This window comes from Leucoraja erinacea, chromosome 12 (assembly GCF_028641065.1).
Source record: "Leucoraja erinacea ecotype New England chromosome 12, Leri_hhj_1, whole genome shotgun sequence".
Classification (NCBI taxonomy): Eukaryota; Metazoa; Chordata; class Chondrichthyes; order Rajiformes; family Rajidae; genus Leucoraja; species Leucoraja erinaceus.
The window spans coordinates 43563181-43585530 of record NC_073388.1 but is presented as its reverse complement, the minus strand read 5'-3'; the positions used below and the strand labels follow the sequence as shown (position 1 = coordinate 43585530).

The window sequence follows — 22350 nt, the reverse complement described above, 5'->3', positions numbered from 1 at the left end:
TCCGGTTTCCTCTTACACTACAAAGGTTTGATATAATTATCAATTGTCCCTCATGTGTGTAGGATAGTGCTAATGTACAGGGTTGACGCAGACTCGGTGGCTGAAGGGCCTGTTTCCACACTGTATCCCTAAATTAAACATGAACCATTTTTGACTCAAATCCAATCAGGCTACGTTACGCCAATTTTTAATGTTGAATAATACAAATTGCCAAAGTCATTTAACTAGACCAATTATCCTTAAGGTTCACATGAAGACTTTAACCGGAGGGCCTCGGGACTTTCCCAGTGGGGGGTGGAGGTGTAGAGGGACTGGACGTCCATAGTAAGGATGAGGAAGTGGATGCGTAGAAATTGAAAGGGCTTGTGAGATGTCTCGGATGCAGGTGAAAAGGGATGGATTTAAGGTAGGAAGAGTCCCGACCCGAAACATCATCTATCCATGTTCGCTAGGGATGCTGCCTGACCTACTGAGTTATTCAAGCACTTTGAGCGTAATGTTGGGTACAGTTGTTATTGTTAGCCTGATGTTACTCTAGAACTAGAATGAATATTTGGCTTGGGTTATAAATGCACACAATGCACAATTGAGATTGGGGATACAATTGTGGATTTAGTTTGGGCCAGGAAATGAGGTTGTCAGGAGTTAGAGATGGACCCAAGGCGTGTTGGTGTCAAGGAATCAAAGCTGAAAATGAGATTCAAGTTAGTTGTGGGCGAGGGTCCAGGATGAGCTTGGATCCAGCAGTCAGAGTTTCTTTGCACTGTGTAGTCGGAGCATCAGACACACTAGCTAAGTTACACTTCGGCTAACTAAGTTTACCTACTTTAGTCAGAGGGTGGTAAATCTATGGAATTCTTTGCCACAGAAGGCTGTGGAGGCCAAGTCAGTGGATATTTTTTAAGGCAGAGATAGGTTCTTGATTAGTACAGGTGTCAGAGGAGAAGGCAGTAGAACGGGGTTTAAGAGGGAGAGATAGATCAGCCATGATCGAATGGTGGAATAGATTTTTTGGGCCAAATAACCTAATTCTACTCCTATCACTTACAACTTTATGACCTTTTGACCATCAAGCCCCTATAGACACTAATCATACACACCAACACAGTGGCACAGCTGGTAGAGCTGCTGTCTCATAGCAAAAGCGACCCAGGGTCAATCCTGACCTCGGGTGCTATCCGTGTGGAGTTTGCACGTTCTCCCTGTGACCACTTTGGTTTTCTCCTGATGTTCCTGTTTCCTCCCACACCCCATAGTAATGCAGGTTTGCAGGTTAAATGGTCTCTGTAAATTGTCCCTACTTTGTAGGATAGAACGATTATATGGGCGATTGTTGGCTGGCAAGTGCTCAATGGGCTGAAGGACCCGTTTCCACAATGTATCTCTAATACATCACTGGAGATGCCTTCTGTCACCCATCCAGAATCTGCTTCAAAGCTATTACACTCCAAAGACGTACGGGTTTGCAGATGAATTTGCCTTTGGTAAAAATCGTCCCTAGTACGTCGGATAGTGCTCGTCTATGGGCATCATTGGTGGGCATGGACTCAGTGACCCGAAGGGCCTTTTCCTGAGCAATATCAATAAACAAAACTAAACTATTACTTTACAGGAAATGTTTTGCAATAATTCTAGTTTTAAATGACTTATTTAATTGCACCATGTAGTTTGCTTAGGTTCTCCTGCTGAGATTCACCATTGAACACTTGAGTTAACAACATGGCCTGAATTAATCTTAATTGTATCAACACTACAGTGGATACACCGGCCTACATTAATTGCTGTAAATCCACAAAGAACAAAAGGCTGTGTGGATTAAAGGGTCTGCAATCTCAAAGAATGAAATAACCGTGCAGCTTTTTGGCAAGTTGGCCTTCTTCAGTCAGAGTGTTCAGTAGGTTACACAGAAAAGCTGGAGAAACTCAGCGGGTGCAGCAGCATCTATGGAGCGAAGGAAATAGGCAACGTTTCGGGCCGAAACCCTTCTTCAGACTGATCAGGGGTGGGGGTGGGTGGGGACAAGAAAGGGAAAAGGAGGAGTAGCCGGAAGGCTGGAGGGTGGGAGGAGACAGCAGGGGAGCTGAGGAAGGGGAGGAGACAGCAAGGACTAACAGAATTGGGAGAAGTCGATGTTCATGCCCCCGGGGTGCAGACTCCCCAAACGGAATATGAGGTGCTGTTCCTCCAATTTCCGGTGCTGCTCGCTGTGGCCATGGAGGAGACCCAGGACAGAGAGGTCGGAGACGGAGTGGGAGGGGGAGTTGAAGTGCTGAGCCACCGGGAGGTCAGCTAGGTTATTGCGGACCGAGCGGAGGTGTTCGGCGAAACGATCGCCCAACCTCCGCTTGGTCTCACCGATATAGATCTGCTGACATCTAGAGCAGCGGACGCAATAGATGAGGTTGGAAGAGATGCAGGTAAACCTCTGTCGCACCTGGAACGATTGCTTGGGTCCCTGAAAGGAGTTGAGGGGGGAGGTAAAGGGACAAGTGTTGCATCTGCTGCGGCCGCAAGGGAAAGTGCCCGGGGAGGGGGTGGACCGAGAGGGAAGGGAAGAATTGACAAGGGAGTTATGGAGGGAGCGGTCTTTGCGGAAGGCAGATATGGGGGGAGATGGGAAGATGTGGCCAGTAGTGGGGTCACGTTGGAGGTGGCGAAACTGACGGAGGATTATTTTTTGTATGTGATGGCTGGTGGGGTGAAAGGTGAGGACTAGGGGGACTCGGCCCTTGTTGCGAGTGCGGGGATGGGGAGAGAGAGCAGTGTTGCGGGGTATGGAAGAGACCCTGGTGCGAGCCTCATTTATGGTGGAGGAGGGGAACCCCCGTTCCCTGAATAGTGAGGACATTTCAGATGTCCTGGTGTGGAACGCCTCATCCGTGGAGCAGATACGGCGTAGACGGAGGAATTGGGAGTAGGGGATGGAGTCCTTACAGGAAGCAGGGTGGGAAGAAGTGTAGTCCAGATAGCCATGGGAGTCAGTGGGTTTATAGTGTATGTCGGTTAGAAGTCTATCACCTGCAATGGAGATAGTGAGGTCAAGGAATGGTAGGGAAGTGTCGGAGATGGTCCAGGTGTATTTCAGTGCCGGGTGGAAATTAGTGGTGAAGTGGATGAAGTACTTCACCCATGCGGCCGCAGCAGATGCAACACTTGTCCCTTTACCTCCCCCCTCAACTCCTTTCAGGGACCCAAGCAATCGTTCCAGGTGCGACAGAGGTTTACCTGCATCTCTTCCAACCTCATCTATTGCGTCCGCTGCTCTAGATGTCAGCAGATCTATATCGGTGAGACCAAGCGGAGGTTGGGCGATCGTTTCGCCGAACACCTCCGCTCGGTCCGCAATAACCTAGCTGACCTCCCGGTGGCTCAGCACTTCAACTCCCCCTCCCACTCCGTCTCCGACCTCTCTGTCCTGGGTCTCCTCCATGGCCACAGCGAGCAGCACCGGAAATTGGAGGAACAGCACCTCATATTCCGTTTGGGGAGTCTGCACCCCGGGGGCATGAACATCGACTTCTCCCAATTCTGTTAGTCCTTGCTGTCTCCTCCCCTTCCTCAGCTCCCCTGCTGTCTCCTCCCACCCTCCAGCCTTCCGGCTACTCCTCCTTTTCCCTTTCTTGTCCCCACCCCTGATCAGTCTGAAGAAGGGTTTCGGCCCGAAACGTTGCCTATTTCCTTCGCTCCATAGATGCTGCTGCACCCGCTGAGTTTCTCCAGCTTTTCTGTGTAACCTTCGATTCTCCAGCATCTGCAGTTCCCTCTTTAACAGAGTGTTCAGTAGAGTTGGTTTAAGACATTGGCAAGGCTGAATTTAAAGTAGAGTGTTCAGTTTCTGGAATTATGTTATAGGAACGATGTTGGCAGGCTGGAAAGGGTGCAGAGAAGACATGCCCCTGTCCCACTTAGGAAACCTGAACGGAAACCTCTGGAGACTTTGTGCCCCACCCAAGGTTTCCGTGCGTTTCCCGGAGGTTCCCGGAGGGAACTGCATGGAAACCTTGGGTGGGGCGCAAAGTCTCCAGAGGTTTCCGTTCAGGTTTCCAAAGTGGGACAGGGGCATTACAAGGATTTTGCCAGGACTCGAGGGCCTGGGCTATCAGGAGAATTTGAGAAGGCTAGGACTATATTCCTTGGAGTGCAGGAGGATGAGCTGTACAACATCTTCAGATCAGGTAGACACAGAGTATCTTGCACAGAGTAGGTTAAATGAGAATCAAAGGACATAGGTTTGAGGTGAGGGGGGTGGGATTTAATAGGAATGTGAGGAGTAACTTTGTCACACAAAGGGTGGTAGGTGTATGCAACGAGTTGCCGGAGGAGGTAGTTGAGGTAGGTACTATCGCAATGCTTAACAAACATTTAGACAGGTAACATGGACAGGACAGATTTAGAGGGATGTGGGCCAAACGCAAGCTGGTGGGACCAGTGTAGATGGGACATGATAGCCAGTGTGGGCAAATTGGGCCATACGGCCCGTTTCCACGTTGTAAGACCCCATGGGTGGCGCCGTACGATGGCAGCCTCGCCAACAGTCTGTCTCGTCCTTTTCTTCTTTCATTGTATTTAGTCTGTCTTTAATTTTGTATTATGTAGGGGCTGGGGTAAACTTTTTAAAATCTCTTTCCTCAATGGAGATGCAACTTTTCTCGTATTGTATCTCCGTCCGCACTGCGGCCAAACATCGTTGTGCTGGCGGTCCCTTTGCGGGGGATTGACTTTGAGAGCTCTAGCCTGCGGATGACACATCGCGGGGGAACGCAGTCCCTTGGTTCGGGAACAACTTCGGAAGCTCCAACAGGAGCTTCGATCGCCCCGACTGCGGAAGATTCGACTGTCCTGACCGCGGGAGAAACGGAGGGAAGAAGATAATACGTTATTGCTTTCCATCACAGTGCGCTGTGGTGGATGTTTATGTCAATGTTTATGTAGTTGTGTATCTTGTTGCTTTTTTGGTATGACTGTATGGGAAATCAAATTCCTTGTATGTATTTATATACTTGGCATATAAACTAATGACAATATAGTACAATTACAATATTCTGTGACTAAGCATATGCAACAGAATGTGGTGAGCTTCTTAGAGGACCTTGTGAGCTTTATCCCCCCCACCCTATATATGTGTGTAATTCCACTGAAATAAATGGTAAATTTTACCCCCAATTAAATTATAATTTCACTATTTGGGCTCCTTTAATCTTTCTTTTCAATTGGATAAAAATTCAGTGGAGAAATGAGAAATGAAATAGAAAGCCCGCCATCCATCTTAACTGGACAGCTGGTGATTCAAAATGCAAATAAGAACCATCATTCTTGTCAACCAAGTGCCAAACATGAAGGCAGCCCCCCATAGTTAATTAATATTTGTAAATACAATCAGGTTACAGCAACTCTGGTGACACTTTACATAATTCTACAGTGGACTGTCACTAATTTAATTTAGTCTCCCATTCCAATTATGCTGGAGTAGCTCAGCGGGTCAGGGCAGCATCTCTGGAGAAAAGGAATAGGTGACATTTCAGGTCGGGAGCATTCTTCAGACTGAGAGTCAGGGGAGAAGGTAGCTAGAGAAATGAAAAGGTACAGAAACAATCTGAGCTCCTTACCAATAACCAAAGTGGAGCCCATAATAGTCCATTGTTGGCTGTGGAAGAGGTGATAACAAAGGGATACGAACAGGAAAACTAGCAGGACGACTAGGGTGGGGGAGAGACAATAGACAATAGGTGCAGGAATAGGCCATTCAGCCCTTCAAGCCAGCACCGCCATTCAATGTGATCATGGCTGATCATCCACAATCCTTGACTCAACTATATTTAAGAGTCCTATCTAGCTCTCTCTTGAAAGTATCCAGAGAACCGGCCTCCACCACCCTCTGAGGCAGCGAATTTCACACTCACAACTCTCTGTGAGAAAAAGTGGTTCCTCGTCTCCGTGCTAAATGGCTTACCCTTTATTCTTAAACAGAAAGCCAGAGAGAGAGAGAATACAAAGGTTACTTGAAATTAGAGAAATCAATATTTATACCACTGGTATAAATACTGGAAGCTGCCCAAGCAAAATATTAGGTGCTGGTCCTCCACTTTGAAATTCAGGCTGAAAATATCCTCTCCAAAAGAAAGAAAATAATAATCTTATACCAAGCACGGGAAGCTAAGAGGTGATCTTATAGAGGTTTATAAAATTACAAGGGTATTTGATGGGGTGAATGCACAGAGTCTTTTACCAAAGGTCGGAGATTCAAGAACCAGAGCGCAGTGGTTTAAAGTGAGAGGGGAAAGATTTAATAGGAACCTCAGGGGCAATGTTATTGTGTTGTGGTGGGTATATGGAACCAGCTGCCAGAGGAGTTAATTGCAGAAGAAATGATATCAGCATTTGAAAGGCACAATCCATTACAGAGATGGTTAAGATAGATATGGGCCAAATGTGGTGAAATGGGACAAGCTTAGATTGGGCATCTTGGTCGGCATGGACGTGTTGAGCTGAACGTCCTGTTTCCGCATTGCATAACTCTATTACCCTTGTATAATGAATCAGGTCAATTCCAACGGTTCGAGGCAATATAAATACCAACAGCAAATGTTGCTTTATTTTAAAATTTGACCCAAGACCATATCCTTTAAATATTGAGTTGCTTTGGGCACAAGATTTCAGGAAACAATAACCTTTCATGGATAAATCAATGATGGTTTAAGTTTACATATCAACTAAGTGGCAAAATTGGCTGCCATTGCAAAAAAGAAAATTGTGTTGCAACCTTCTGTATTGTTAGTTTAGCAAGTTTATGCTTCATCAAAATATTTTCTGCGCTTGAAACATTGAATCGTTTTATTGCTTTGCTTTTTTTTCTTCCAAACAAACATATTCTCCATGATTGTACATCCACCCTATTCCAGAGAATTATTATTTTCTTTTCAATTTCACAGAGGCATAGAATTATACAGCAAAGAAACAGACCCTTCAGCCCACAACATCCATGCTGACCATCAAGCTCCTATCTACACTAGCCCCATGGTTTCTTAGACTTATATAGCTTGGCAATTCGTCCTATTCAAGATACCTCACACATGCTATGAGAATACATGTCTTCACCATTCTCTCAGGCAATGTATCCCAAATTCTAACCACCCTGTCATACAGCACATAAACAGACATGTAGCTTCTCACTTCCTTTGTATGGAGATGTGCTGGATAATTATATGGCCCCAAACCAATACATTTTGTTATTTGGGACACCTTCAGATACCTGAAGCACCTCACCTATATTCCCCATTAGTCTCCCACACTCACGGCAACACAAACGTAGGAAATGAGGCTGGGCAGGTAGTTGATGTGTCATTACGGAGCCACTGGGATCAGGAATCATAATTCTGAAGAAGGGTCCCGACCTGAAATGTCACCCATCCATGTTCTCCAGAGATGCTGTCTGACCCCCTGAGTTACTCTAGCACTTTGTCTTTTTATTGATTTAAGTTTACCCTGACAAGTTGACAAGGGCATTTAGAGAAGACAATTCTCCATCCTAACCCCCCTGGTCCAACCTCTCTCGACCTATGTCCAAGATACCTCACATGCCCTTCGTCTCTTCAATGACTTCCGCTTTCCGAGCCTCCATCATCTTTACTATAGATGTTCAGTCACTCTACACCTCCATCCCCCACCAGGAAGGCCTTGAAGCCCTCTGTTTCTTCTTTGACCACAGAACCATCCAATTTCCCTCTACTAACACTCTACTCCGCCTGGCGGAGCTGGTCCTCACCCTCAACAACTTCTCCTTTGACTCCTCCCACTTCCTCCAAGTCGAAGGCGTAGCTATGGGCACCCGCATGGGCTCCAGCTATGTCTGCCCCTCTGTAGGGTACGTTGAACAATCCTGTACAACATACACTGGCCCTATCCTCGAACTCCAACTCCATTACATTGATGACTGCATCGATCCTACTTCCTGCACCCATGCAGAACTCATGGACTTCATCCACTTCACCACCAATTTTCATCCTGCACTCAAATTTACTTGAACGATCTCTGACACCTCCTTCCCCTTTCTTGACCTCAGTCTCCATCACAGGAAATAGACTAGTGACTGATGTTTATTACAAACCCACTGACCCACAATTATCTTGAAAACACTTTTTCCTACCCTGCTTCCTGCAAAGAAATCCCCAACTCCCAATTCCTCTGCCAACGCCACATCTGCGCCCAAGATGAAGTGTTCCATACCAGGACATCCGCTGTAACTGTGCCCTTCAAGGGCACATATACATCCATCAAGAGTCAAGAGAGTCAAGAGTCAATTTAATTGTCATTTGGACCCCTAGAGGTCCAAACGAAATGCCGTTTCTGCAGCCATACATTACACACAAATAGACCCAGACACAACATAATTACAATTTTACATAAACATCCATCACATAGCTGTGATGGAAGGCCAAAAAAAACTTATCTCTCCACTGCACTCTCCCCCCCCCCGATGTCAGAGTCAAAGTCAAAGCCCCCGGCTGGCGATGGCGATTGTCCTGCGGCCATTAAAGCCACGCCGGGTGGTGCGAGGTCGCACACCGGGTCTTGGTGTTGGAGCCCCCGGTGTGCGCTCGCAGAGTCCGCGGCCATTCCAGCCGCGCGGGGCAGTGATGCAAAGCCCCGCTCCAGGAGCTCTTCGACCCCGCAACACGGGCGGGAGAATTCTCCATTGCAGGAGCCCCGAAAAGCGGTCTCTCTCCAGGGAGCCGCGGGCTCCCGGCGCCGCTGTCCGCAGACCCGCAGCAGCAGCCCCCGACTCAGCAGCGGCATCGGCAGCAGCAGCAGCAGCAGCGTTCCTCCACCGCTCCGGTCTTGGCCAGCTCCGCGACGGCAACGGTAAGTCGGCACCTGAGTCCCCGGTCTCTTCCTGTTGGAGGCCGCTCCTCGTTGCGGCCTCAACGACAACGGAACCCGACGAGAAAAAGGTCGGGTCTCCAGTGCAGGGAGAGATTTAAAAGGTTTCAGGTCATCCTCTACCTCGTACCCACCAGGAAAAAATGTCCCAGCCTACCAGCCTCTCCTTACAACTCAATCACTCCAGTCCAAAAAGTTTTAGGGTTGCACAATGGCACAGCGGCCTTGGTGCGCCAGAGATTATGGGTGCTGCCTGTACGAGATTTCTACGTTCTCTCTGTGATCACATAGGTTTTCCCCGGGTGCTCCAATTTTCTCCAACACTCCAAAAATGTACAGGTTTGTAGGTTTATTGGTGCAGTAAAAATTGTAAATTAGCCCTAGTGTATGCCAGTGTATGGGAATAGCTGGTCGGCGAAGATTCAGTGGGCCGAAGGGCCTGTTTCCATGCTGTGTCTCTGAACTAAATGAGTTAATAGCTTTAGCTTGAAGGCTGCCTAAACGTACTGTCTTTCTTTATGGTTCAGCTCAAGAAAGAAAGTCCTTCATTTAAATTGCATCAATTGTCCCTAAGCCATACTGAGGGGCGGCAGCAGAGTTGCTGCCTTACATCACCAAGGACCCAGGTTCGATCCTGACTACGGGGGCTGTCTGTACTGAGTTTGTACGTTCACCCCGTAAACGCATAGGTTATCTCAGGCTGCTCCGGTTTCCTCCCACATCGGAACGAAGTGTGCTTTTTTAGGTTAATTGGCTTCTGTAAATTGTTCCTAGAGTGTCGGATAACACTCGTATATGGATGTCCTTGGTCGCTCTTGAATCGGTGGTCTGAAAGGCCTGTTTCCACGCGGTATCTTTAAACTAATTAACTGCACCAAACATAACCCAAATTTCACTTCCAATGTCCAGACCAAACAATAGGAATTTTGCTGATGAATCATTGTGGAATTAGTTGAGTTTAGTTTGAGATATGGCATTATACCGAGTTCATGCCAACCATCGATAACTCTGTTCACACTAATTCTACATTATTGCACTTTCCAATCCACTCCCTACACACTAACGGCAATTTTCTAGAGGCCAATTAACCTCCAAACTTGCACGTCTTTGAGATATGGGAGGAAAGGAGAACACCTGAAGGAAACGTACACAGTCACAAGGAGAATGTGCAAACTCCACACAGACAGCACCCGAGGTCAGGATCAAACCCGGGGCTCTGGCACCATGCGGTAGCAGCTCCAGTAACTGTGCCGTGATGCCGGCCAGAATCCTCTTGAATTAAAAACAGACACAAACTGCTGGACAAACTCAGCATGTCAGGCAGCATCTCTGGAAAACATAGAAAGGTTAGTAGCCTGAAGAAGAGTTTCAACCTCAAATATCGACCATTCATGTTCTCTAGGGATGCTGCTCGACCCATTCAATTACTCCAGCACTTTGTGTCTTTTCTGGTAAACCAACATCTCCAGTCCCTTGTGTCACTATCCTCTTGAATTATTTTGCCACATGGCTACACTGAGGGATAACATACACCAGGCTATTAACCTACCAGCATATCTTGGGGATGTGGGAGGAAACTGGAGCACCCAGGGGAAATGTATGTGATTCAGAGGAGAATGTGCAAACTGTACCATGGCAACACCATAGTTCAGGATCAAACTCGAGCCCTCGGAGCTGAGAGAAGCAGCAACACAATCTGCTTGTGGCACCATGGAGCCCAAGCTATTTAAAGGAGAGCAGTAAGTTTCACTCTCATTAACCCTCAACCCACGTCAGAAAAACAAATGGGTTACTGGGAACTGTTTGGCAAAAAGCTGCTGTACGTAATCTGGCTGCTCGATTTCTCCACTTTACAATGGTAACTGTTGTTGAAAAAACACTGCATTGATTGTAATGCAATGTCATGACAGGCAAGATCTTTCTTTCAGTGCTCTGTTCTTTCAGAATGTCAAGTATTATAGAAGCATTATTTTGAATGGCGAGCTTGATGGGTCGATGGGACTGTTTCCACTTTGTACTGGGCGGTGTCAGTGGCACAAAGGTACTGCTTTACAGCACCAGAGACCCAGGTTTGATCCTGATTACTGGGTTTGTACATTCTCCCTGTGGCTGCGTGGGTTTTGTCAAGGTGCACCGGTCTCCTCCTACACAAAGATGTGCAGGTTTTGTAGGTTAATTGGCTTCTGTAAATTATAAATTGTTCCCAGTGTGTAGGATAAATCTAGCGTATGGGGTGATCACTGGCTGGCGTGGATTCGGTGGGCTGAAGGGGCCTTTTTCCACACTGTATCTATAAAGTAAAGTTTAAAATAAGTGTGAACCTGAGAGATGACTGAGTTGAGTGTGGAATATAAATCTCTGTTCCTATCATTCTCACAGGGGCAGGCCAACTTGCAGCAAGGCATGGAAGCACATCTTTTATCTACGCTGCCACCTGCGTTTTGATCAGCTAAATCAGCAGTGAACAGTGGTAGGAGATTCCTCCTTGCGTTCTCTGGTCTTCATGGTTGGATGCCAGTTTTCAGATGAAGGTCTATTTGCTTTTGACCATCAATACTTGAGTTAGAGCACACAGTGAGACATTTACCCCTGCACTCGTGTTTTTAAAGTCACGTTGAGTTTATTGACATTTTCAGCACAATAGAGTCTCAAACTTTAGAGATACAGGGTAGAAACAGGCCCTTCGGCCCACCGTGCCTGTGCTGACCAGCATACACTAGTTCAATGATAGGGTCACAGAGTCATACAGCGTGGAAACAGGCCCTTCGGACCAACTTGCCCACACTGACCAATATGTCACATCTACATTAGTTCAACCTACCTGAGTTTGGCCCATACCTCTCTCAACCTGTCCCATCCATGTACCTGTCTAATTGTTTATTTAATCTTGCAATAGTCCCTGCCTCAACTACCTCCTCTCGCAGTGATTCCATACAGCCACCACCCTGTGTGTGAAAATGTTACCCCTCAGATTCCTATTACATTTTTTCCCTTTCACCTTGAACCTATGTATGTCTTCTGGTTCTCGATTACCCTACGTTGGGCAAGACATTCTGTGCATTGATTCTTCTCATGATCCTATACACCAGGGATAATTTATGGAAGCCAATTAACCTACCAACCAGTACGCCTTTGGAATGTGGCAAGAAATTGGAGCACCTTGAAAAAAAACACAGGGAGAATGTACAAACTCCGTAGAGACAACACCCAAAGTCATGTTTGAACCAGGGTCTCTGGCAGTGTAAGGCAGGAACTATACCGCTGTGCCACCGTGCTGTTCTTAAGGCACCAGCACATCTTTTGGATGCGGGTGTACTGTATGATAAAGTACAGATACAATGAAAAATGTCATCATCACAAGCGCATAAACTCAGACATACACACAAAACAAGGAACAGCACCGCTTCGATAGCTTATAAATCAATGGTATGAACACTGAAATCTCCAATTTGAAGTACCGCCCCCTCTCTTTATCCTGTGTCCCACAACCCTGCCCCTTTCCCCCTGAACCCACCACCCCAATCCCTTCCACCTATATCCTTCCCACTGGCTTTACATTTCACAACTATTCCCTCCTTATTTGACACCTATTTGTCTCTTTCTCCTCTCCACCCATTGTCACTATTACATTTAGGACTTTGGAGACACAGCGTAGAAACAGGCCCGCAATGATGAGCAATCACCCCATATACACTCAGTACAAATTACAGTTTACATGAGTCAATTCACCTGCAAACCTGCACAGCTTGGAGTGTTTGAGGAAACCGGTGCATGTGGAGAAAGACCCAAGAGATTACGGGGAGAACATACAAACTCTGTACAGACTGCACCCGATGTCAGGATCAAACCCGAGTCTTTGAAGCTGTGAAGCAGCAACTCTACCGCTCTGCCATTCTTACACTCTTCTCATTAGCCAACCAACTCCTCCTCACCTATATCCACCTATCACATAATTGTCCCGCACCCACCTCTTTTCCAGCTTTGTTCCTCCTTCTACAATCAATATGAAAAAGGTTCCCACCCCCGAATGCTGCCTGACCCACTGAGTTACTCCAACCTTTTGTATTTTACACAAAAACAAATTATATATAAATTAATCATAAAATGGGGTCTGCCACCTTATTGGTTGGAGGCTTGCGATGTACAAATTAGCTGATGTACTTCCACAGTTACAACGATGATTAGCCTTTAAAACGACACAATTGGCAGTGAATTATCTGAAAAGTCCTTAAGTTCTAAAAGGTGCTATGCTGATATAGATAGACACAAAGTGTTGGAGTAATTCAGCAGATTAAGAAGCATCTCTGATGAACAAGGATGGGTGACATTTCGCATTGGGATCCTTGTTCAGATGAAGGGTGGAAAGTAAGGGGGGGGGAGAGGGGGGGGGGGGGGGGGAGGGGAGGGCGGGGGGGGGTAAGTAAAAACCAGAACCAATCAGGGCCAGTCACAAATGACCTCAGGCAAGGTATTGCATGTGACAATAAATATAACTTGAATTTGAACTATTGCCTGGTCGGTCCATTGTTAGCTAGGTGTATCTTTGGTACAATCTAGCATCTGCAGTTCTTTGTTTATACTATAGTAAAATAGAAACATAGAAAATATGTGCAGTAGGCAATTCAGCCCTTTGAGCCAGCACCGCCATTCAATGTGATCATGGTTGATCATCCAACATCAGTACCCCATTCCCGCTTTCGCCCCATATCACTTAATTGAGTTAGCCCACAGAACTATATCTAACTCTCTCTTGAATACATCCATTGAATTAGCCTCCACTGCCTTCTGTGGCAGAGAATTCCATAGATTCACAACTCTTTGGTGTAAAAAGATTTCTTCATCTCAGTCCTAAATGGCCTAACCCTTATTCTTAAACAGTGATCCCCTGATTCTGGACTCCCACAACATCGGGAACATTTTTCCTGCATCTAGCCTGTCCAATCCCTGAAGAATTTTATATGTTTCTATAAGATCACCTCTCATCCTTATAAATTCCATTGAATTTAAGCCCAGTCAATCCATTCTTTCATCATATGTCAGTCCTGCCATCTCGGAAATTAACCTGTTGAACCTACGCTGCACTCCCTCAAAAGCAAGAATGTCCTTCCTCAAATTAGGAGACTAAAACTTTGTTTCTACTATGAAAATATAGATTGATTTGAGCTACTATGAATCACATGCTGTGTGCCATCATGTACTGGTCCAGTTGCCCAGCTACAGGAAGGATATCATTAAGTTGGAAAGGGTGCAGAAGAGATTCAACTGGATGTCACCTGGATTTGCAGGCTTGAGTTACAGGGCGAGGTTGGATAGGTGAGGTCCAAGTGATAGTGGACCTTTATGAGACCTACAAGATCACGAAGACAAGGATAACATTAACACTCACATTTGTCTAGGGTAGAGGATCCTAAAACTAGAGACCATAAGCATATGGTGAGGAAAGAGAGAATTAGGAGAGGCTTTCGGTGCAACCTTCTCATTCAGAGGGTAGTCCTTATCTGGAATGAACTGGCAGAGGAAGCTATAGAAACAGAAGTAACTATGACTATTAAAAGACATTTGTTGAGATATGTGGATTGGAAGGGTTTAACAGGCTGCATGCCAAATGCAGGAAATAGGACTAGCACAGAATGCCAACTAGATCAGCATGGACATGGTGGGCTTAAGAATCTATGGCTCTATAAATTTAGCTCTGTCATCATGTTTGCTCACCAGCAGTTGCAAACCAATTTAGACAAGTGCACGGCTAGGAAATGTCAAGCGGGATATGGGCCAAATACAGGAAAATGTACAAACCTGGTTATAAAACCTGGTCGGCATGAACAAGTTGGGCTCAAGGGCCTGCTTCTGTGCTTTATGAATCGATGACTGTGGCTCTAAGCAAATCATGCATCAGCTGAGTGGTAGATTACATTTATTTGAATGCAAAATATAATTGCACAGAAAAACACCATATTTGAATCACACCACTTAATAATTTCTGGAAGGTACTTTTTAAGCAGTAGGATATCTGACATGACGGTACTAATTAGCTTTGATGAAACAGATACATGAACAGTTTTACACCTTGGGACGTTAGAAATGAATGCTGGACATTTCTTTGTCAATTTTACACTTTTTAATTAACATTCTCAGTGATGTTTTCACCAGCGACAAATTGTCCATTGCTCCGACAGGCTAAACAGACTTTAACATGCAAAATTATTGCTTGCTATCGAAGAAAACTCCCTTTTCAGAGCAATGTGTGCACCGACTGCACTTGAATAGTTGCCTCTGTTAGAGACTCAACGTTATAATGCAAATCATTCGCAAGTCAGTTGACACCAATATTAAAATAACAGGCTATAAATAATAAAATGAAAACACTGCAGATAGGGTGAACACACAGGAGTCCTTTTCCAGAGTAGAGGAATCAAGAACTAGAGGACATAGGTTTAAGGTGGGAGGGAAAAGATTTCAAATGAACCCGAGGGGGCTACTCTTTCACACAGAGGGTAGTATTTACTGTATATGGAATGAGCTGCCAGAGGAGGTAGTTGAGGCAGGTACTATAAGTGGTGGAGTTGCTGCCTCACAGCGCCAAGACCAAGGTTTGATCCTAACCACGGGTGCTGTGTGTGGGGAGTTTGTACATTCTCCCTGTGACTGCGTGGGTTTTCTCCGACTGCTCCAGTTTCCTCCGACACTCCAAAGACTTACAGCTTAATTGGCTTCTGTAAAATAGGGAATTGTCCCAAGTGTGTGGAGGATAGTGCTAGGGGTGGTTGCTGGGTCGGTGTGGAATTAGTGGGCCAAAGGGCCTGTTTCCATGCAGTCTCTCTAAAGTCTAAAGATAAATGAAATATATGGCAAGATGCATCCCCTGCTGAATTAGACCACATCATCTTGCTCACTTTCTCTCACTCAATCCACAAATGATTTTTAATAGGGGGCATCAGCTGCTCCTAATCACACGTTAAGCAATTATTGAAGTAAATCATGGATCCTATTTGCATGGCTATGTATTCTTGCTGTGGTTTATTCAGCAATCAGATTATATTATTCATAATATTCCATTGGCAGGATTGACTCAGCTGCTGAATTTTAGTGGAAAATTGCTTCCTGGAACTATGCCACAGCAAGCAAGCATTAAACTATTTACACACTTTGTAGAACGCTAAACAGCCTTCAACAGAATTACAGAAGACTTCAATGCCTGTTATTTACTCTCATATGGAATAAACAACACAGATTGTGCTGAAAGTGGCACTGTTTCGTCACACCAAAAAAATCTCCTTCCTTTCAAATCAGAAACAGCAAGAATAAATATCGTCATGTCTCGAAGACGGGACTAGTTTAGTTTAGTCTAGAAATACATCATGGAAGTAAGTCCTTCGGCCCACTGAGCCCGCACCGACCACCCTTACACTAGTTCTATCCTGCACATTGGGGACAATTTACAGAAGCCAATTAACCTAGAAATGTGCACATCTTTGAAATGCGGGAGGAAACCGGAGCACCCAGAGAAAAACCACAAGGTCACAGGGAGAACGACCAAACTCCACACAGATAGCACCCACAACAAATTTTCATAGTTTAGTTTAGTTGAGATGTAAACAACATGGAAACAGGCTCCGGCCCACCCGGTCTGTGCCGACCAGCAATACCCATACACTAACACTATCCTACACACACTATAGACAATTTTTACAATTTAACACAGCCAATTACCCTACAAACCCATACGTCTTTAGAGGATGCGAAGAAAGTGGAGACCCCGGAGAAACCCATGCAGGTCATGGGGCGAATGTACAATCTCCATACAGACAGCACCCGTAATCAGGATCGACCCAGCAACTCTACCGCTGCGCCACCGTGCAGGAGAGGTTACACAGATTGAATGACGAACCACGCCAGGTTTCTATGTGAGAATGTGAAGGGAGACTTTGAATCCAACATTGTTAAAAAGTATTCTCTGCCCACTGCGGTAAAAGGTCACACCAGATTGATGGGCTTGTTAGAGATGACAGTGGGTGGATGCATAAATTGGCATCAACGAGGCTCTTTGCTGCCGTATGATTGATATACCTCTCAGGCAGATAGACCCTAATATTTGCTCTTTCAATCAGGAAATCTAAAACAGTCCATCATAAAAATGTCCCTCATCTAAATGTCCTTGGCCCAATAAATGCCAATCCTAGATGATGGATCCTAAGCAACATGGCTCTCCTACATAGTCATAACTTCAAGGATACGTACAACCTCCGTACAGACAGCACCCATATTCAGGGTCTCTGGTGCTGTAATGCAGCAGCTGCACCACCGTACCACTGTGTACTATACCCACTCCTGGGCTTCTCCCAATGCCTGTCAACCTTGTTGCTATAATGGGATGGGTACTCCAGGCGAGGCCAACAGTTCAATGGTACTTCACTGTCACATGTACCAAGGAACAGTGAAATTATTGTTTTACCCACAATTCAGTGAAATCCTACTATATATAATCACAGTCAAACTAAAGTACAGGGGTGTGAGAAATGTAGATTACACTGAGGCAGTACACAAGAGACAACTCAACTCATCTCTCCCTCCTGAGACAGTAATACAAAGTGAAAACAGGCCACTGAGTCCATGCCGACCAGCTATCACCCGTACACTAGTTCTATCCTACACACTTGGAACAATTTACAGAACCCAATTAATCTATAAATTTGCTCATCTCCGACGTGTGGGAAGAAACCGGTGCACCCGGAGAAAACCCACACGGTCACAGGGAGAACATACAAACTCCGTACAGACAGCACCCGTTCACCGCCAATGGAAAGTTACGGTGAACACTTGCTTGATAATAATGGTCATTTGTCAATGGTCAAAGGATAGCTATCAGTTTACAAAATGTTTTTTATTGTGGGAACTCTCCTTTCTCTCTGAGAGGGTGCAGAGGAGATTTCCAAGAATGAAACCAAGAGTGAGGGATTTCAGTAAAGGAGAGACAGTGGAGGACCTGTGGCTTTTCTTTTTAAAGCCCAGATGAGTGGCAACGGAGCTATCCTATCAACAACTAGAGGGTAGTCCTGAGCTACTGTCTATCTTAGTCCTCGGACTATATTTAATCGGACTTTTAGTTTTATTTAATTTAGAGATACAGCCCTTCAGCCCACTGAGTCCCCTCACACTAACGCTATCCTACACACACGAGGGACAATTTACAATTATATCAAGCCAATTAACCTACGAACCTGTACGTCTTTGTAGTTTGGGAGGAAACTGCTCTCGGAGAAAACGCACACAGGTCACGGTCCGATCTTACAAACTGTCAGGACGGGGAGATCTTACAAACTCCGTACACACAGCACCCGTGGTCAGGACCGAACCTGGGTCTCTGGCGCTGTGTGTATCTTGCACTAAACATTATTGCCTGTATCATGTATCTGTACACTGTGGATGACCCAATTGTACAGTCTCCGGCGACTGGATAGCATGCAACAAAAGTGTTCCACTCTAGTTTGGTACACGTGACAATTGGGTGTCCCCAAGTGCACAGATGAATGGTGGAATCTGGTATGGAGGGAAGGTAGAGAATGTAAAGAGAATAAATGGATTCAGTGCTTGATTGAAATGAATCAGTACTTTATGCTTGGCATGGAATTGGTGGACCGAAGGGCCAATTTATGGGCAGTGTCTTTCTATGTCATTCTAAAACGGAGAGAAAATTTGACTGAGGTGTTCCTTGCATGAAGGGTTCAATGGTTCAAATATGTCACATGTGCGATTGCAGAGTGATTTTTTTTGCATATTTGCATATGTGGGAGTTGCCATATTTTGGGGCTCCCAAACGGTAGCTGCAGGAATAATGATGGTTGCGGCTTCGAGGGCACTCAGACTCATGGGCCCATAAGTGGCAGTGGATGCCGCTGTGCAGCACTGAGGAAGAGCAGCGGGCAGATGACCAGGATCAGTTTGCACACCGTCTGTCATCTCAGATGGATGAGAAGTATCCTAACGTATTCAATATCAAAAAACTGAAGTTCCTCTACGTAAATATGAGAAAATATAACCTGCTCCTGTACGTTATTTGGCTTCAGTAAACTGTAAATTGTCCCAAGTGTGTAGGATAGTGCTAGTGTGTGGGGTGAACGCTGGTCAGGCTGGACTCTATGGGTCATAGGGTCTGTTTCCACCATGTCTCTCTAAAGGCAAAGATAGATACAAAATGCTGGAGTAACTCAGCGGGTCCAGCAGCAACAAGTCTAAACTCCTGAATGAAGGATGTTGTGATTCGAGCAAGCACAGGGCAATTGTATTGTATTGTATCCATTCACGAATGGGAATTTGCAAGTCAATGCCTTGATCCCTTCAAGAATAAACACAAGGGCCAGCCCTTCATTGTGCTCTTGACGTGACACGTCAAGTCAATGCAGACGTTTGAATAGGTTCGTTAAGTATGCTAACAAGTTGACAGTGGGACTTACTCACTGACCCAGGAGGGAGATGAAGCCAACAATAACGGCGTGGACTTCCACCGGGCAAGTCATAGAGGCTGGTTGGCAAATCACCCTGTCCTCCCTCGTTCAGCCAATCAATGGATCTTAGCAATACGCACCGACCAGACGGTTGCTGCCTTACAGCACCAGAGACCCGGGTTCAATTCTGACTATGGCTGCTGTCTGTACAGAGTCTGTACATTCTCCCCGTGACCTGCGTGGGTTTTCTCCAGGTGCTCCAGTTCCCTCCCACATTCTAAAGACGTACAGGCTTGTAGGTTAATTGGTTTCAGTAAATTGTAAATTGTCCCTAGTGCGTGGGGTAGTGCTAGAGTATGGGGTGATGGCTGGTTGGCACAGACTCAGTGGGCTGAAGGGCCTGTTTCCACGTAGCATCTCTAACATCTATAGTCTAAAGTCAGTCATAAATGTGTTGAGTGAAGTGCAAGTGCTTTGATAAAATTTACGGCTTTGATTTGCAGCTGGCGGAGTGGGATGTGATGGATCACGCAGTGCAAACCTGCAGTCGGCATCTCTGCCACAAGGCTGCTGTGTCTTCCTGTCATGAAGCTGTATCCATCACATCAAATCCCATGGCAACATGACACAGCATCAGAGAGAGCTTGCACTCACACAAAGCTATCCAACAGTTGACAAATTTCTTCAGCAAGGCCTTGAATAGGGAGAACTTGGCAGAGAAAACCCCTGCCGCATACTGAACGGACAGAAATCTCTGTACAGCATTGGAGATGGCAAATCTATCAACCACCACTCTAAATGTTCAGCTCCTCCATTTCCAGCTCACAGTGACTACTCTTTGCAATGCCTCCAATGTGTAAGATACAGCTTAGTTTAGTTTAGAGATACAGCTCGGAACCAGGCCCTTCGGCCTACTGGGTCGGCACCGACCAGCGATCGCTCTGTATGCTAGCATTGTACTACATACTAGGGACAATTTACAATTTTTTTTAACCTAAGCCAATTAACCTACAAACCTACATCTCTGGAGTGTGTGAGAGGAAACCGGAGAACCTGGGGAAAACCCACATGGTCACAGGGAGAATGTACAAACTCCGTACAGATAGCACCCCTGGTTAGCATCGAAACGGGGCTTTGGCGGCTGTAAGGCAGCAACTCTACTGCTGTGCTACCGTGCCACCTTCAAGGACATCTAATAAAACCATCATGAAAGAATATCATCAGCAGGCACGAGGTGACTTCCACCTGACCTTTCCAACCATCCTGACGTTAACCTTATCGTTCTTTCTTCATCATGAGTGCCAAAGGGCAGCCCAGTGCCACTGTTGGTAGAGCTGCTGCCTCACAGCGCCAGAGACCCGGTTTTGATCCTGCCAACAGCGGTTGTCTGTATGGAGTTTGGACGTTCTCCCTGTGACTGTGTGGGTTTTCTCCGAGTGCTCGGGTTTCCTCCCACATCCTGAAGACATACGGGGTTGGAGGTTAATTGTCCTCTGTAAAATTGCCCTTTAGTCAGCAGGGAGTGGATGAGAAAATGGTTTAACATTGAACTACTCTGAACGGGTAATTGATGGTTGACATGGACTTGTTGAGCTGAAGGGCACATATCCAAGCTGCATCTCTAAACTAAACTAAACTAAACTTGTCCACTGTAAATTGCAAACAGTTTAAGGAATGGATGAGAAAATGGGATAACATAGAAATAGGATAACACAGTGTGAATGGATGATCGATGGTCAGCATGAGCTCTCTGTGCTATAGAGGCCTATTTCCGTGCTGAATCACTAAACTAAACTAATCTAAACTAAACTAAACCAGAGATAGACACAAAGTGTTAGAGTACCTCGAACCATAACTAGGTGAAAATCCAGGAACTTCCCAGAAATTAAGACTGAAGGGAGCAGTTATTCAAGAAGGCAGCCCACCTTCTCCAATTCAAAGATCACTAGAGATGGGTAATAAATGCTGTCCATCTTTCTGAATTTGACAGTGGTCAAGAATGGGGTGGTCTTTTTGAACATCTGCCATCCTTTTGGTCCATGTGTATGTTTGGTGGGTAGCTCTCTACCATCTTGACTGAGTCATAAGGAATCATTTTGGTGTAAGTCTACAATAGAGTGTAACTTGGCAAGGAATTAAACTGTAAGCCCCGTTTTATTCGATGATATGGATTGATTAAAAAAGGTGATGCTGGTGACTAATATGTCATTTATTGCAAAATCACTTATGTAAATGCATCTTTTCTGAGGAATGGACATATCATATGTATTACTTAAAATGTTATTTTTCAGACATATTCAAAAGGTATTCAAACCTAAAGCTAGTGAATGCAAACCATCTTGTCAAAAATAGTACAGTTTGAAATAGGATTTACAATCTTTGTAAAAAAGCCCGTTTCAATTCCTACTACTTCAATTATTGTTCAACATTTAATCGATACATTGATCAGTCGAATTGATTTTTCAAGAATGTTGCATGGTCCCAATGATATGTGGCTATTGTTAAATAATATGTTGTCTGCTAAATATTAAAAATCCATAAATATGGAACAATTTAGGTTTCCACCAGTATATTAAATGCCAATAGAAGAGGAATCACAGAAAATTTAAGTCAGAATATTTGTCACATTGTAATCTAAAACCTGGAGACGATATAGTATTGGAATCTTGAAAAACTTCCTTAACTTAATATTTCTGAAAGAAACAACAATAATTCAAATAAAATTACTAATATTGATAAAGAATGTGAAAGGTGAAACGATGAAAAGGGTTGTGAGACAGAAGGAACTGCAGAAGTCAGAATCGAGCAAAACACAAAGCCGCAGCGGTAGAGTTGCTGCCTGACAACACTTGCCGTGCCTGAGACCCAGGTTCGATCCCGACTATTGGTGCTGTCTGTATGGCGTTTGTACTTTCTCCCTGTATCATGTGGGTTTTATCTGGGATCTTCGGTATCCTCCCACACTCCAAAGACGTACAGGTTTGTAGATTAATCGGCTTGGTATGAGTGTAAAACGTCCCCAGCGTGTGTA

At 45.3% G+C, this 22350-nt stretch overlaps 1 protein-coding gene across 1 annotated transcript in view; it reads right to left on the bottom strand.

The window, feature by feature from the left end:
- il1rapl2 (interleukin 1 receptor accessory protein-like 2) overlaps positions 1-22350 on the bottom strand; it is an 841694-nt gene that overhangs the window by 258218 nt on the left and 561126 nt on the right. The gene's annotated exons all lie outside the window — the stretch shown is intronic.